This window comes from Chiloscyllium plagiosum, chromosome 33 (assembly GCF_004010195.1).
Source record: "Chiloscyllium plagiosum isolate BGI_BamShark_2017 chromosome 33, ASM401019v2, whole genome shotgun sequence".
NCBI lineage: Eukaryota > Metazoa > Chordata > Chondrichthyes > Orectolobiformes > Hemiscylliidae > Chiloscyllium > Chiloscyllium plagiosum.
This window is the reverse complement of record NC_057742.1, coordinates 42,944,290-42,961,560: the sequence shown is the minus strand read 5'-3', so window position 1 is coordinate 42,961,560 and position 17,271 is coordinate 42,944,290.

The following is a 17,271-nucleotide window of genomic DNA, read 5'->3' as shown; positions in this document are numbered from 1 at the left end:
GTCCCCTCCTGGCTCCTCTTAGCTCCCTCTTTAGCTCCTTCCTGGCTAACGTGTATCTCCCAAGTACCCTAGCTGAGCCTTCACACCTCATCTTAGCAGAAGCCTCCTTCTCCCACTTGACAAGAGATTCAACTTCTTTTGTAAACCACAGTTCCCTCGCTCGACCATTTCCTCCCTGCCTGACAGGTACATACTTATTAAGGATACGCAGTAGCTGTTCCTTGAATAAGCTCCACATTTCAATTGTGCCCATCCCCTGCAGTTTCCTTCCCCATCCTATACATCCTAAATCTTGTCTAATCTCCTCATAATTGCTTTTCCCCCAACTATAACACTTACCTTGCGCTATATATATATATATATATATATATATATATCCCTTTCCATTGCTAATGTAAATGTAAACGAATTGTGGTCACTATCATTAAAGTACTCACCTACCTCCAAATCTGGTTCATTCTTGTCACATCCTCAAAAGAATTCAATAAGGCTTGTGAGGCATGACCTGCCTCTCACAAAACCATGCTGACTATCTTTAACCAAGCTGTGTTTTTCCAAATAATGATAAATCCTGTTTCTCAGGATGCTCTCCAATACTTTCCACACCACCAATATAAGACTGACTGCTCTTTAATTCCCAGGGTTATCACTATTCCCTTCCTTGAACAAGGGAATAATTTGTGCCACCCTTCAATCATCTGTTACTACTCCAGTGGGCAGTGAAGACACATAGATCATCGCCAAAGGGGCAGTAATCTCTTCCTATCTTCCTGCAGTAACATTGGGTAAATCATGTCTGGTCCAGGGGACTTGTCTACCATATGTTTTTCAAGCATTCCAGCATATCCTCCTTTTAAACACCAACCTCTTCGAGCATATCAGCCTGTTCAACACTGCCCTCACAACCAACAATGTTTCTTTCACTCGTGAATATTGAAGTAAAGTATTAATTAAGGACCTCCCCTACCTCCTCCGATTCCGGGCACAAGTTCCCTCCTCTGTCCCTGATCTACCTTGCTCTCACTATGATCAGCCTGCAATTCCCATCATGTTCACAACTTCATTTCCACATGTTCTGATTTCCTTCAGCTCCTCCCTCATACTAAGCTCTGTGTTCTCCAGCACGTTTGTTCTTGTTTAGGTCTTTCCATGTTTCCTGTCGTGTTTATCAGTCGTGTGTGTTTGGTTATTATGAGGGTTATCCTATAATTTTTGAAACCATATGTTTCCATTTTTGTTGAGTTCATCTGTTTCATTGAGATGCATGTGTTTAATTCTATGCAGTAGGTGGAAAACAGTCGGTTTTTAATGTAAATTCAAGAGTTGCACTGAGATTTAAACTCAGACTTTTATTGACTGAAGCAAAAATAAAACCTTACTCCCTAGTGCTGTTCGGGGGGAGCCTTAACGATTTCAACAGGGGCAGATTTAACAGTGTCTTAGTTGACAAGAAACATAGAATCATACAGAAAATGAACCAAACAAGATCCATTTCAGCCATGTGGTCTCATGCGTGTTAGACAAGGCTGGGTAGCCTCTCCTTTACTGGCAGCTGTGTTACAGTTAATAGAAATATGCCAAAGGCTTAATTTTACATATGGAACTGTGATGTACCATCACAGAGGCCTGGTCCAGGGAGGGATAAGAACACCAACTTACCATTCTGAGAATCTACAAGAGGACAGTCCTGTATGCAAATGTGGAAGGGCTGCTGTGGCATCAGTTATTGTGGGGAGGAAGAATGATATCTTCCAAAAGAGAGTTGAAACGCGTACAAGCTGGTACACACCAATGAGAAATAAATATCGGCTATCCAAAGCAAGAGTACCCTGGATGACTAATGGTGTTGATATGAAAATGGAGAATGAAGATGAATGGTGAGGCATGTATTGCTAACCAGAATAGAAAATAGCTACAGAAATCAGAAAGAGAATCTCAAAAGCAGGAGAAAGCTTGTGGCTACAATAGAGAAGGCTAAGATGAATCAAAAGTCGTAAGCTGGCAGGTTGCTGTAAACATAGAGAGTAAAATGTCCTTTGAACGTTTTAATAACAAAACATTAGTGAAGGATAGAGGTGGCCCATATCAAAGAAACAGCTCAGATGTTCCTTGAAGCAAGTACTAAAGAAGGTCATTACTTCATTCTTTACTAAATTAATTACTAATTGCTAATTGGTGACATTGGTCTTGTTGAAAATGTGAGTGTTGAGCAGCTGGGATTTATAGTCACAGCTAATGTAGAGGAGTCGAAAAGCCTGCAGCACTCCCAGTGAGAAATTACCTGGCCCTGGCAGGATACAGCCTGGATTGTTGAAAGAGTTAAGGGAGCACATTGTGATGCCATCAAAATAACTTTTCCAGGCTTCTCTGAACACAGGATTGGTACCGGGGAGCTGGGGGATCGTTAGGTTTATAAACAGAGGGATAAATCATGAAAGCATGGAGGTAATGTTCAACCTCTGCAAATCATTGGATTATTGCATTCAGTTATTGTAACCTTATACATTGTTTCCATTAGTTTGGATGCCAGTATCCAGATCATAGATTATAAAGAACAAAGAAAATTTTCAGCCCAGGAACAGGCTCTTCAGCACTCCAAGACTGACTAGTCTGTCGTTCCCAGGGTTATCCCTATTTCCTTTCTTGAACAAGGGAATTACATTTGCCACCCTTCAATCATCTGATACTACTCCAGTGCTGATGCACCTTAAATGAATCTACTGTGCTTGCCTCTACTACCTCTGCTGGCAACACGTTCCAGGCATCTACCACCCTCTGTGTAAAGCACTTTCCGTATGTATTCCCCCTTAAAGCTTTCTCTTCTCACCTTGAATGTGTGACACATCATTCTTGAATCCCTCACCCTGGATAAAAGCTTATCTCTATCCTTCCTGGCTATATCTTTTATGATTTTGTAGAACTCAATCAGGTCGCCCCTCAATCTCCTTTTCTCAAATGAAAACAATCTTAACTTACTCATCCACTCTTCATAGCTAGCACCTTCCATACCAGGCAACATCCTCGTAAACCTTCTCTGCACCCTCCCCACATCTTTTTGATAATGTGGCGATCAGAACTATATACAGTATTCTAAATTGGCCGAACCAAAGTCTTCTACAATTTTAACATGACCTGTCAACTCTTATACTCAAAATCACATCTGATGAAGGCAAGCATACCATACGCCTTCTTGACCACTCTATCCATCTGTGCAGCCACCTTCAGGGAACAATAGACCTGAACTCTGCAGCCACCTTCAGGGAACAATAGACCTGAACTCACAGATCTCTCTGCTCATCAATTTTTTCCAGGGTTCTTCCATTTAAGGTATATTTTGCTCTGGAATTGGACCTTCCAAAATGCATCACTTACATTTGCCTGCATGGAACTCCACCTGCTAATTCTCTGCCCAACTCTCCAGTCTATCTATATTTTCCTGTATTCTTTGACAGTCCCCTATGCTTTCTGCTACTCCACCAATCTTTGTGTTATCTGCAAACTTATCGATCAGACCACCAATGCCCTCTTCCAGATCATTTATGTAAATCACAAAAACAGTGGCCCTGTGTAACTCCACTGGTCGCCTTTCTCCGTTTTGAGAAACTCCCAACTACTACTCTCTGTCACCTGTTACTCAATCAGTTCTTATCCACCGAGCTAGGACACCCTGCATATGTGACTTCACTTTCTCTATTAGTGTACCATGGGGAACTTTATCAAATGCCTTACTAAGGTCAATGTATATGACATCAACAGCCCTTCCTTCATCCATCAATTTGGGCTCTTCTTCAAATAATATTAAGTTGGTAAGGCACAATCTCCCCCGCCCAAAATCACGTAGCCTATCACTGAAAGCCCTTTCTCTTCCAAATATAAAGAAATCTTCTCCCTCAGTATCTTCTCCTGCAACTTTCCTACCACTGACATTTGGTTCACTGATCTGTAGTTATCTGGAATATCCCTACTACCCTTCTTGAACATTAGCAACTCTACAGTCCTCCGGTACTTAACATGTATTTGAGGATGCTACAAAGGTATCTGTCAGGGCCCAACTATTTCCTCTCTTGACCTCCCTAAGCAACCTGAGATAGATCCCATCTAGTCCTGGGGATTTGTCCACCTTAATATCCTTTAGCCTGCCCAACACATTCACCCTCTCTACATCAACGTGATCCAGATTAAACAAACTTCTATCTCTAATCTCAGCATTCATCATGTCCCTCTTCTCTGTGAATACTGATGCAAAGTAATTATTGAGAATCTCACCCATTTTCTCAGGTTCAACACACAGCCTTCCTTCCTTCCTTATACTTTAATGGAATAACCCTTCCTCTTGTTACCCTCTTGCTTCTTATATACGAATAAAAGACCTTGGGATTCTGCTCGCTAAAGTTATTTCATGATCCCTTTTAGCCTGCATGATTCCTCACTTAAGATTGGTCCTACTCCAATGATATTTCTCCAAGCCCTGTTCTGTTCTTAGCTGCCTGGACCTTATGTACACTTCCCTTTTCCTCTTGGCTAGTTGCACAATTTCTCCTGTCATTCACAGTTCACGAATCTTGCTTTTCCTATCCCTTGTTTTCAAAGGGACATGCCCATCCTGCACTATCTTCAACCTATCTTTGAAAGCCTCCCACATATCAAATGTGGACTTCCCTTCAAATAGCTACTCCCAACCGACATTTCCCAGCTCCTGCCAAATTTGATATAATTGGACTTGGCCCAGTTTTGTACTCTTCCTTTAGGACTACTCTCATCTTTGTCTACGAGTATTATAAAACTTACAGAATTATGGTCACTGTTCCCAAAGAAATCCACCATTTCAACTTCTACCACCTGGCCTGGCTTATTCCCCAAGACCAGGTCCAATATGGCCCCTTCTCTAGTTGGACTATTGACATACCACTCTAGAAAACTTTCTTGGATGCTCCTTATAAATTCTGCCCCATCCAGACCTCTGACGCTAAGTGTATCCCTGTCAATGTTGGGAAAATTAAAATCTCCCATCACCACCATCCTGTTGCCACTACATTTTCCCATAATCTGTTTACCTAATTGTTCTTCAACCTCATGCTCACTGTTGGGAGGCTGGTAATACAGCCCCAACAATGTAATTTCACCCTTCTTATTTCTCAGCTTGACCTATAATGCTGCACTGCTCAAGTCCTCCATTGTTCCTCCTTAAGCACAATCGTGATATCATCCTTGATCAGCAATGCAACTCCTTCCCCTCCCCCCTTTTACTTCACTCCCTATCGTGTCTGAAGCACCTATATCCTGGAACATTTAGTTGCTAATTATGCCCTTGCTTCAACTGAGCCTCTATGATCGCAATAATGTCATACTCCCAGGCACCAAGCCAAGCCCTAAGTTTGTCTGCCTTACCCACTATACTCCTTGCATTAAAGCATATGCACTTCAGACCACCCGTTCCTTTGCAATCATCCGCTCTCTGCCTACGTTTCCCCATGGTAATGCCAACTTCATGATCCTGTTCCTTACAGTTTCTGGTTTCCACCTCACTGTTTACTATTCTTCTCTTCTGGTCCCAGCCCACTGCCACATTAGTTTCAATCCTCCCCAACAGCAGTAGCAAAAACTCCCCAAGGACAGAGTTCCAGTCTGGTTCAGGTGTAGACCATCCTATTTGTAATAGTCCCACCTTCCCCAGACCTGGTCCCAATGAGCCACAAATCTGATCCCCTCCCTCCTACGCCATCCCTCAAGCCACATGTTCATCCTGCCTATTCTTTCATTTCTATCCTGGCTAGCATGTGGCACTGGTAGCAATCTCAAGATCACTACCTTTGAGGTCCTGTTGCCCGTATTCGGCATTCGTGCAGGAACCGGAGTTGTTCGTATGTGGTGCTTAGGCGGTTGGCACAGGATTCCCATTTCCTGGCTTGTCTTAGCGTCTCTTGCCCTCCTCTTTAACTTCTTTCCTAGCTCCCTGAATTCTGCTTTCAGGACCTCGTCTAATTTTTTTTTTACTTATATCATTGGTGCTTATATGCACCACAACAACTGGATGTTCACTCTCCCCCTTCAGAATGCTCTGCAGACGATCAGTGACATCCCTGAACCAAGTGGCTTGGAGGCAACATACCATCCGGGTGTCCTGTTTTCGGCCTCAGATCCACCTATCTACCACCCTTACTTTTTCCCGCCCTTCTTAACTGCAGAGCCCGCCATGGTGCCATGATTCTGGCAACTGCTGCACTCCCCTCATGTTTCCCCATGGTAATGCCAATTTCATGATCCTGTTCCTTACAGTTTCTGGTTTCCACCTCACTGTTTACTAGTCTTCTCTTCTGGTCCCAGCCCACTGCCACATTAGTTTCAATCCTCCCCAACAGCAGTAGCAAAAACTCCCCAAGGACATGAGTTCCAGTCTGGTTCAGGTGTAGACCATCCTATTTGTAATAGTCCCACCTTCCCCAGACCTGGTCCCAGTGTCCCACAAATCTGATCCCCTCCCTCCTACGCCATCCCTCAAGCCACATGTTCATCCTGCCTATTCTTTCATTTCTATCCTGGCTAGCTTGTGGCACTGGTAGCAATCCCAAGATCACTACCTTTGAGGTCCTGTTGCCCGTATTCGGCATTCGTGCAGGAACCGGAGTTGTTAGTATGTGGTGCTTAGGCGGTTGGCACAGGATTCCCATTTCCTGGCTTGTCTTAGCATCTCTCGCCCTCCTCTTTAACTTCTTTCCTAGCTCCCTGAATTCTACTTTCAGGACCTCGTCTAATTTTTTTTACTTATATCATTGATGCTTATATACACCACAACAACTGGATGTTCACTCTCCCCCTTCAGAATGCTCTGCAGACGATCAGTGACATCCCTGAACCAAGCGGCTTGGAGGCAACATACCATCCGGGAGTCCTGTTTTCGGCCTCAGATCCACCTATCTACCACCCTTACTTTTTCCCACCCTTTTTAACAGCAGAGCCCGCCATGGTGCCATGATTCTGGCAACTGCTGCACTCCCCTCGTGAGCCATCTCCCCAAACAGGATCCAAACTGGTATATCTGTTTTGGAGGGAGATGACTGCAGGGGACAGCTGCACATTCTCTGCCTTTTCGTCACACATTCACTGTCTCCCTCAGCAATTCCAATCTGTGGTGTGACCAAATCACGCAATGTGCTATCCACAACCTCCTCAGCATCATGGATGCTCCACAGTGAGACTGCCTTGATGCGGTCTAACAAGAGTTATATAGCACATAAACAGACCCTTCAGACCAACTTGTTCCTGCCAACCAGTTTTCAAAAGGTGAGGTAGTCCCATTTGATAGCATTTAGCCCATGTCACTCTAAACCTTTCCTATCCATGTCCCCATTTGGATGCCTTTGAAATGTTGTAACTGTACCTGTCTCCACCACCTCCTCTGGGAGCTTGTTCCACACATGCACCAACCTCTGTGTGACAAAGTTGCCACTTGTGGTTCCGTTTTAAATATTTCCACTCCCACCTGAAGACAAAGGCCCCGCCTGAAACTGTGTAAACCTACCCTGGTTTATCTGACCAAAAGAGAACTCCACACATTTATCTAAATTAAACTCCATCTGCTATTTATCGACCCACCAGACAAGAAGATCAAGATCACATAGTATGCTTAGATAACCTTTTTCAATGTCCACCATACCAATAATTTCAGTATCATTGACAATCTCACTAACCATTTCTCCTATATGCTCATGCAAATCATTTACATAAACGACAAACAACAGTAGACCCAGCACTGATTCTTGCAGCACACTGCTTGTCATAGGCCTCCAGTCTTAACCAAACCCCTTTACCACCATCCCTTCTCCAAAATCAAACCAAATTTGGATCCAGTTGGCAAGGTCTCCACAGACCCCATGTGGTGGAACATTCCTAACCAGTCTACCATGCGGAACCTTGATGAAGACCTTGTTAAAGCCCATGTAAACAATGTCTACCACTCTGCCTTCATGTATCTTCATGGTCACCTCTTCAAGAAGTGGAGTCACAGAAACATGGCAGTGAGGAAGGCTTCTGGCACACTGGCCTTCATCAGGGCATTGAGTAGAGAAGTTGGGAAGTTATTTTGCAGTTTTACAGGACATTGGTTAGTCTGCACATGGAGTATTCGGTTCAGTTATGGTCACCTTGCCAAAGGAAGGATGTTATTAAACAGGAAAGAGTGCAGAGAAATGTACGATGCTGTTTCCAAGACTCAACGATCTGGTTTATAGGGAGAAGTGAGAACATTTTTCTTTGGAGCATAGAAGACTGAGAGAGGATCTTGTAGAACGATTCAAACAAGATCATGTGAGGCATGGATAGGGTGAATGCACTCAGTTTGGTTGGGGAATTGAGGATTAGAGGGCATCAGTTTAAGTTTCGAGTGGAAAGAAAAAAGGGAACCTTAGGGGCAAGTTTTATACACAGAGGGTGGTACACACATGGAATGAGTTACCAGTGGAAGTGTTTGAGGTGGGTACATTAACAACATTTAAAAAACATTTGGTCAATAACATGGATAGGAAAGGATTAGATGGATAAGGTTCCTGAAGAAGGGCTAATGCCCGAAACGTCGATTCTCCTGTTCCCTAGATGCTGCCTGACCTGCTGCGCTTTTCCAGCAACACATTTCCATCTTAGATGGATAAGGGTCAAGTGCATTGAAATGGGCTGAGTATTGATGAGAATTTTGGTCAGCATGACCCAGTTTAGGCCAAAGGGTCTCTCTCCATTCTGTAGGACTATATAACTCTATGGCTGTATAACTGGAACAACGTATCCATCCTGTGACACGCCAGTTACATTCACGGGAATTCCTGGAAGCCTGGCACTGAACCCGGAACTCCATGAACAAACATGTCGAGTTGGATCCCATATACCAACCACTAAGAAACAGAACCAGCAGCAAAGCTGTAAATGACACGACCAACCCCGGCAGACCCGGACACTTAAACAGCAAACAGGACAGAACACCAATGCTTCACCAGAGGCTCACTGATTCTGTTCCCTAGAATGGTGAGGAAATGTCTGAGAACAAACTTGCCAGCTCAGTGAGCAAGTCAACAACCTCATCCACAACCTGAGCTACAAATTCCCATGAATACTGTGATCTGGGATTGTCTCGTGACTCTCCACCTAAACTAGAGAATGACCGTGAGGGCATATTTTCTGTTGCACTGTTCATGTTTTGATTATGTTTCGTCAATCATTTTGATATTTCTTTTCAGCTCAAACATAAGAAGTGAACTTCAGCTACAGACGGTGTTTCTCTCATGTCACCGTCCATCCTGAAACTGATCTTTTTCTGGTTTGAAATACCTTCCCTGAGAAAATCGGTCGGCATATTGTTGTCAGAACCCAGGCATTAAAATCCTTCAGGTTTATCGGACTACAGCAGAAAACACTTATACCTGAAATGTTATCTTTCACATCTCATTCTTGTGCTGCGTTAAATCGTTAAGTAAAACTGTTCTGAATTCTGACTTTATCAGAAGAGTTTCTGAGCTCTGATTAAGGCACAATTACTGACTCATATAATCAATAGGATGGGTATGTACATACAAATTTAAATATTTATTCAAAAAATGTCAAAGTGCAGCAGTTGTTCAGACTGCAGATACTTTTCGACAAACATGATTAAGTGAAAAAAAACTTTTCATTTCTCAATATGGTGAACAGGAAAATCTTTGTGCTGCACTACAGCATAACGACGAGCTATCTGCTGAGTTGGCCATGAGATACTCCTTGCAGAATCACTGTCTCTGAAACATTAATGCAGTTCCTGTTCAGGATGCTGCCAGGTGGGCGGCACGGTGGCACAGTGGTTAGCACTGCTGCCTCGCAGCGCCAGAGACCCGGGCTTTGATGGACAGGACACATTTCAGAGACATCATGAAACATGGCTTTGATTTGACAGAACATTAACTCTGTGATAGGTAATACTCGTCAATTGTTCAGGTGTGGGATTTTGTAAAACTTTAATTCAAACCTCGAAAGTCTTGAATGAAGTTCCACATTTGGCGCAAAGTTGCCGTGTTACCAGGATTCATGGCCCGAGCTGAGTCACACACTGGAGAATATCCAGAGAGTGAACATTCGTGAAATTAGTGACCAGAGGCCTCACTCAATGCAATGCTGCTTAGAGACTTGATGGTACATATACCCAACATTGTTTCACCCTTTTATAATCTTCACTACTTTGTCTTTACTCCAATTTCATCTGTACGTGTTTGTGGTCATCAAGGAGCATTTCTTTATAAACATGGAGAGCAACAATGTGTTTTCCTCCCTTTCATTTAAGTTTTGTTATCTTCTTCCCTCTTAATTATATTTCCTGAACACATCATATTAGTGTCATCTTGTCAGACTGCTCTCTCAATGCTGCATTCTTGTCGTTGTTATGATGCAGTGAATGTACAATTCATCTGTAATCTTGACAGATTAGTGGGTCTGATCATTCATTTCTGTTCCATCCCATGTATGGCTGAGGGTCAGTGTTCTACTCTGTAGGGTCTCTGACACAGTGGAATTCTTTTGAGTTGACAGGAGATGAGACAGGAAAATGAACATGGCTGAATCGGTTTGGAAATATTTCGAGATTGTTGACTTGAAATGTTCCTGAAATGACTTTCATTGTAGATCAGGAAGAATATGCAAATCAAAGTTGGAAACAGATCATGTTTAATCTATGAATTTCGTTGGAAGCCCTTTTGGCAGAAGGTTAAACTGTTCTGAATGATAGGTATTGGCAGAAGGTTAAACTGTTCTGAATGATAGGTATTCCACACATTTAGTAGAATGTTAGGTTGATGACAATTGAGAAAGAGAGGCGAGTGCAGAAAATGTGGAGGCAAGGGATTGTGGGTAGTTTAACAGCTTGGATCAGAAATTGTCTGGCTGTAAGAAGATAGAGAGTGGTGGTTGATGGGAAATGTTCATCTTGGAGTTCAGTTAATAGTCATGTACTGCAAGGATCTGTTTTGGGGCCGCTGATATTTGTCATAGAGTCATTGAGACATAGAGATGTACAGCGTGGAAACAGACCCTTCAGTCCAACCCATCCATGCCGACCAGATATCCCAACCCAATCTAGTCCCACCTGATCTGGATGAGGGTGTAGAAGGATGTGTTAATAAATTTGTGGATGACACTAAAATCAATGGAGTTGTGGACAACGCAGAAGGTCGTTGCAGGTTACAGAGGGACATAGATAAGCTTCAGAGCTGAGCTGAGAGATGGCCAATGGATTTTTGTGAGAAAAGCATGAGGACTTACACTTTGGAAGGAATAACAGGAATATGGAATACTGGGCTAGTGGTAAGATTCTTTGTTATGTGGATGACCAGAGAGACCTCGGTGAGCATGTACATGGATCCCTGAAAGTTGCCACCCAGGTTGATAGAGTTGTTAAGAAAGTATAAGGTGTGTTAGCTTTTATTGGTAGAGGGATTGAGTTTCGGAGTCATGGGGTCATGTTGTAGCTGTACAAATCTCTGGTGCGGCCGCACTTGGAGTATTGTGTACAGTTCTGAATGTCACATTGTAGGAAGAATGTGGGAGCATTGGAAAGGGTGCAGAGGAGATTTCCCAGGGTGTTGTCGAGTCTGGCTGGATGGTCTTATAAGGAAAGGCTGAGGCCCTTGACACTTTTTATTAGAGAGAAGGTTAAGTGATGACTTAATAGAGACACACAAGGTGATCAAAGGATTAGATAGGGTGGACAGTAAAAACTTTTTTTTTGGATCTGATGGTTAGCACGAGGGGACTTGGCTTTAAATTGAGGGGTGATAGATATAAGACAGATGTCAGAGGTAAGTTCTTTACTCAGAGAGTAGTAAGGGTGTGGAATGTCCTGTCTGCCATCGTAGTGGCCTTGCCAACAATAATGGCATTTAAATGACCATTGGATAAACATATGAATGAAAATGGAATAGTGTAAATTGGATGGCCTTTAGATTGATTTCACAGATTGTGGTGCAACATCATGGGCTGAAGGGCCTGTGGTGTGCTGTAATGTTCTATGTTCTGTGTCAGTAACATAGACAAAATGGTAGATGTGCCTGATAATTATTAATATTTAGACAGTTGAATCAATATGATATGGGCACCTGATAATTACAAATGTTTAGACGGGTGAAATAACTGCAACACGGTGGCTCAGTGGTTAGCACTGTTGCCTCACAGTGCCAGAGACCAGGGTTCGATTCCAACCTTGGTCAACTGTCTGTGTGGAGTTTGCACGTTCACCCTGTGTCTGCGTGGGTTTCCTCCGGGTACTCCAGTTTCCTCCCACAATCCAAAGATGTGCAGGTCAGGTTAATTGGCCATGCTAAATTGCCAATAGCTTAGGTGCATTAGTCAGGGGTAAATATAGGGTAGTGGACTGGGTCTGGGTGGCTTACTCTTTGTAGGGTCGGTATGGACTTGTTGGGCCGAAGAGCCTGTTTCCATACTGTAAGTAATCTAATCTAATCTAATCTAAAAAAGATCAGTATCCAGTCAGCAAGTCACCGTTTCTTTCCAAACAGTATATGGACGCTGCCGACCTCGCTCAGAGCCAGTCCGTGGAATGAGGAGATTCTGTAAATTTCCAGGATGTACCTATCAGGCAAGACTGTCTGGTTCAGGTTAACAAGCCCAAGCAAAAATCTCATAGTCAATGCAATCCACCTGGTTCTAGCTCCAGGGACAAAGGCCTGATTCTTATCATGTCGCCTTTCCTTGGATGTTCTCACCTCAGGTCCAATTCTTCTGTCTCTGACTCGGATGTGAGTGATGTGTATTGGACCATCACCCATCTGTTGCATCTGAAGAGGCCACCCGTAGAGCATTGCGTTCAATTCTGGTTGCCACATTACAAAAGGATGTGGAGTCTTTGGATAGTATGCAGAAAGGTTTCCTGAAGGAGGGCCGATGCCCGAAACATCGATTCTCCTGCTCCTTGGATGCTGCCTGATCTGCTGCACTTTTCCAGCAACGCATTTTTCAGCTCCAATCTCCAGCAGCTGCAGTCCTCACTTTCTCCTCCCTGCAGAAAGGTTTGTCAGGATGCTGTCTGGATGAGAGGGTATGAACTATCAGGAGACCTTAGAAAACTTAGCTTGCTTACTCTGGAGTGGCAGAAGCTGAGGGGAGATTTGACAGAAATATACAAAATGGTATTGCTGGTCGCAATATTTTTCTCTAAACTGAAATGTCTAATACTGGGGAGCATGTATTCAAGGTGAGACGGGGTTCGTTCATTTTTGTTTACATGGTTGGAGTTTTTAAGCTCGTGCAGGGGTGGTGTTGGAGGCAGGTACGATAGGGGTGTTTAAGGGTCTTTTAGATGTCAATACACAGGGAATAAAGGGATATGGCAGGCAAAAATGATTTGTTTAATTTGGCATCAAGTTTAACAGCAAGAACAAAGACAATTACAGCACAGGAACATGCCCTTTGACCCTCCAAGCCTGCATCGATCCACATCCTCCACCTAAACATGTCACCTATTTCCTAAGGATCTGTATCCCACTGCTCCCTGCCAATTCATGTAACTGCCTAGATACATCTTAATTCACATTATCATACCTGCCTCTACCATCTCCACTGGCAACCCATTCCAAGCGCCCACGACCCTCTACATCACGAGTATTCCACACTAATCTCCCTTAAACTTTTCCCAATCACTCTGAACTCGTGACCTCTTGTAATTGAGCCCCCACTCTGGGAAAAAGCTTCTTGCTATCCATCCTGTTGAGACCTCTTAGTGTTTTGGAGACCTCAGTCAGGTCCCCCATCAAGCTCTGACTTTCTGATGAAAATAATCCTAATCTATTCAACCTCTCTTCCGAGCTAGCACCCTCCATAGCAGACAACATCCTGGTGAACCTCCTCTGCACCCTCTCCAAAGCATCCACATCCTTTTGGTAATGTGGCGATCAGAACTGTACACAATATTCCAAATGTGGCTGAACCAAAGTCTCATACAGCTGTAACTCTTGAACTCAATACCCCGTCTGATGAAGCAAAGCATGCCAAATGCCCTCTTGACCACTCTATTGACGTACGTTACCATCTTCAGTGAACAATGGACTTTAACACATTGAGCTCTCTGTACAGCAATTTTCCCCAGTATGTTTCCATTTACTGTATAGGTCCCAAAAGAGAAAATGCTGGAAAATCTCAGCAGGTCTGGCAGCATCTGTAAGGGACAGAAAAGAGCTGACGTTTCGAGTCTAACTGACCCTTTGTCAAAGCTATTGTATAGTTCCCTCTTGAATTGGATCTTCCAAAATGCATCACCTTGGATTTGTCCGGATTGAACTCCATCTGCTATTTCTCTGCCCAACTCTCCAATCCAACTATATTCTGCTGTATTCTCTGATAGACCCCTTCACTACCTGCTCCTCCACCAATCTGAGTATCATCTGCAAACTTGCTAATCAGACCACCTGTACCTTCCTCCAGATTGTTTCTGTATATCACAAACAACGGTGATCCCAGCACCAATGCCTGTGGAACACCACTGGTCACAGTTCTCCATTTTGAGAAATGCCCTTCCATGACTAGTCTCTGTCTCCTTTTGACCAGCCAGTTCTTAATCCATCTCGATAGTACACCCTAGAACCCACGTGACTTCACTTTATCCATCAGCCGAACACAGGCAACTTTATCAAACTCCTTACTGAAGTCCATGTAAATGACGCCTATAGCCCTTCCCTTATTGATCAACTTTGTCACTTCCTCAAACAATTCTATTAAGTTGGTAAGACAGGACCTTCCCTGCACTAAACCATGTTTTCTATTACTGATAAGCTCATTTTCTTCGAAATGGGAATAGATCCTATTCTTCAGTACCTTCTCCAGCAGCTTCCCTAACATTGACGTCAGGTTCACCAGTCCATAATTACCTGGATTATCCCTGCTACCTTTCTTAAACACGGAGACAACATTACCGATTCCCCAGTCTTCCGGGATCTAACCTGTGTTCAAAGATGCTGCAACGATGTCTGAGAACACCCCAGCTATTCCCTCTCTGGCTTCCCTCAGAAACCTGGGATAGATCCCATCCAGACCTGGGGACTTATCCACCTTCATGCCTTTTAGAATAGTCAAAACTTCCTCCCTCCTTATACCGACTTGACCTAAAGTTATCAAGCATCTATCGCGAACCTCAATACCCAACATGTCCCTCGCCTCAGTGAATACTGATGCAAAGCATTTATTAAGATTCTCACCCATTTTCTCTGACTCCACGTATAACTTTCCTCCTTTGTCATTGAGTGGGCCAACCCTTTCTCTCGTTACCCTCTTGCTCCTTATATATGAATAAAGGCTTTGGGATTTTCCTTAACCCTGTTTACTAAAGATATTTCATGACCTCTTTTAGCCTTCTTTACTCCTTGTTTCAGATTAGTCTTACGTTCCCGCTATACTTCCAAAGCTTTGTCTGTCTTCAGTCGTCTAGACCTTATGTATGTTTCCTTTTTCCTCTTAGTTAGTCTCACAATTTCACCTATCATACACACATAAGAAACAAAAAAACACCATTTCGACTGGGACAACACATCTATCCTGGGACAAGCTAAGCAAAGACATGCCAGAGAATTCCTAGACGCCTGGCACACCAACCACAACGCCATAAACAAACACATAGATCGAGATGCCATCTATCAACCCCTCAGAAAACAAACAGGAAATGACATCACCATAAACACCAGGAACCCTATCCAGGAGAAAGATATAAATAGAAAGCAGGAGACAACAGCTTCGCTTCACTTGGAGATCGCCACTGATGATGTTACCTCGCCAGGTAATGAAATGTCTGGATACCAAACCTACAGCTCAGCGAGCAAACCTTCACCCTAAACCTCAACCTGAACTACAAACCTTCACAAACCTTGCAATTTATAATAGTCTGACCTCCCCCAGAACCAGTCCCCATGTCCCAAATACCTGAACCCCTCCCATATGCACCATCTGTCAGCCCACTCATTCATCCTCCTTATTCTATCATTCCTACTCTGACTGGCATGTGACACTGGTAGCAATCCTGAGATTAGTCCCTCTGAGGTCCTACTGTATAGTCTGGCTCCTAAGTCCCAAAATTCTACTAGTGAGACCTCATCCCGTTTTTTTACCCTATGACTGGTGTGTAAATGCACCATGACAATTGCCTGTTCAGCCTCCCCTTTCAGAATATTCTGCAGTCAGTCTGAGACGTCCCTGACCCTTGCACCTGGGAGGCAACATGCCATTCAGGAGTCTCGTTTTTGTTTGCCAAAACGCCTGCCTATTCCCTTTACAATTTAATCCCCAATGACTGTAGCCCTTCCACTCTTTTTCCTGCTCTTCTGAACAGCAGAGCCAGCTACGGTGCCATGAACTTGGCTACTGCTGCTTTCCCCTGGTGAGTCGTTTCCCCCAGCAGTATCCAAAATGGTTATTCTTGTTTTGGAGGGAGATGACTGCAGGGGACACCTGCACTGCCTTCCTGCTCTTTCTCTACATTATGGCCATCCGCTCCATTTCCCCCTCAGCAATTCTAACTTTGCGGGCTAAGGGACCCTTTCCTGTGCTGTATAGTTCCATGTTCAATGTTCTATTTTTGGACATCAAATGCTAAAGGAAATAATACAGTCGATGGCAGGATCCTTCGGAGCATTGATATACAGAGGGATCTCGGAGTGCCAGGACACAGCTCCGTACAAGTGGAAGTACTTGTCAATAGAGGGTGTATGGCAAGATTGCATTCATTAATTGAGACATTGAATATAAAAGTTGGCAAATCATGCCAATTGGCAGCTTTAAATGAACAGACTGCACTGGAGCATTGTTTGCTGTCCTGGTTTTCACACTGTAGGAAGAACATGGAGGATTTGTATATAAAATTATGAGAAACAGGGATAGAGTGCAGAGGTAGAGTAATTTTCCAAAGGTGGAAATGTCAAATACTATGCGACACAGACAAGGTGAGAGGGAGAAGTGTGTGAGGCAAGATCTTCTGTCATGCAATGTGTGGTAGATGTGTAGAAGGTCTCGTGATAATAGCAGACGTGATAGTAACATTTAAGAGGCATTTGGATGGGGACATGTGAGAGGTAATTTCGGTTTAAACTTTAAGATGTGCCTGGACCACAGACTGGTCTATAATAAAAGACAAAACTTTTGTTTCTTTTCTAGAACATTTTATATACTCAAAAGTAGAATAGTTTAAATTGTGCAGAATGCTGACAATTTGTGAGCAGAGTAAAAACAAACAGGCCCTTGATTGATGAAACCATTAACACAGGC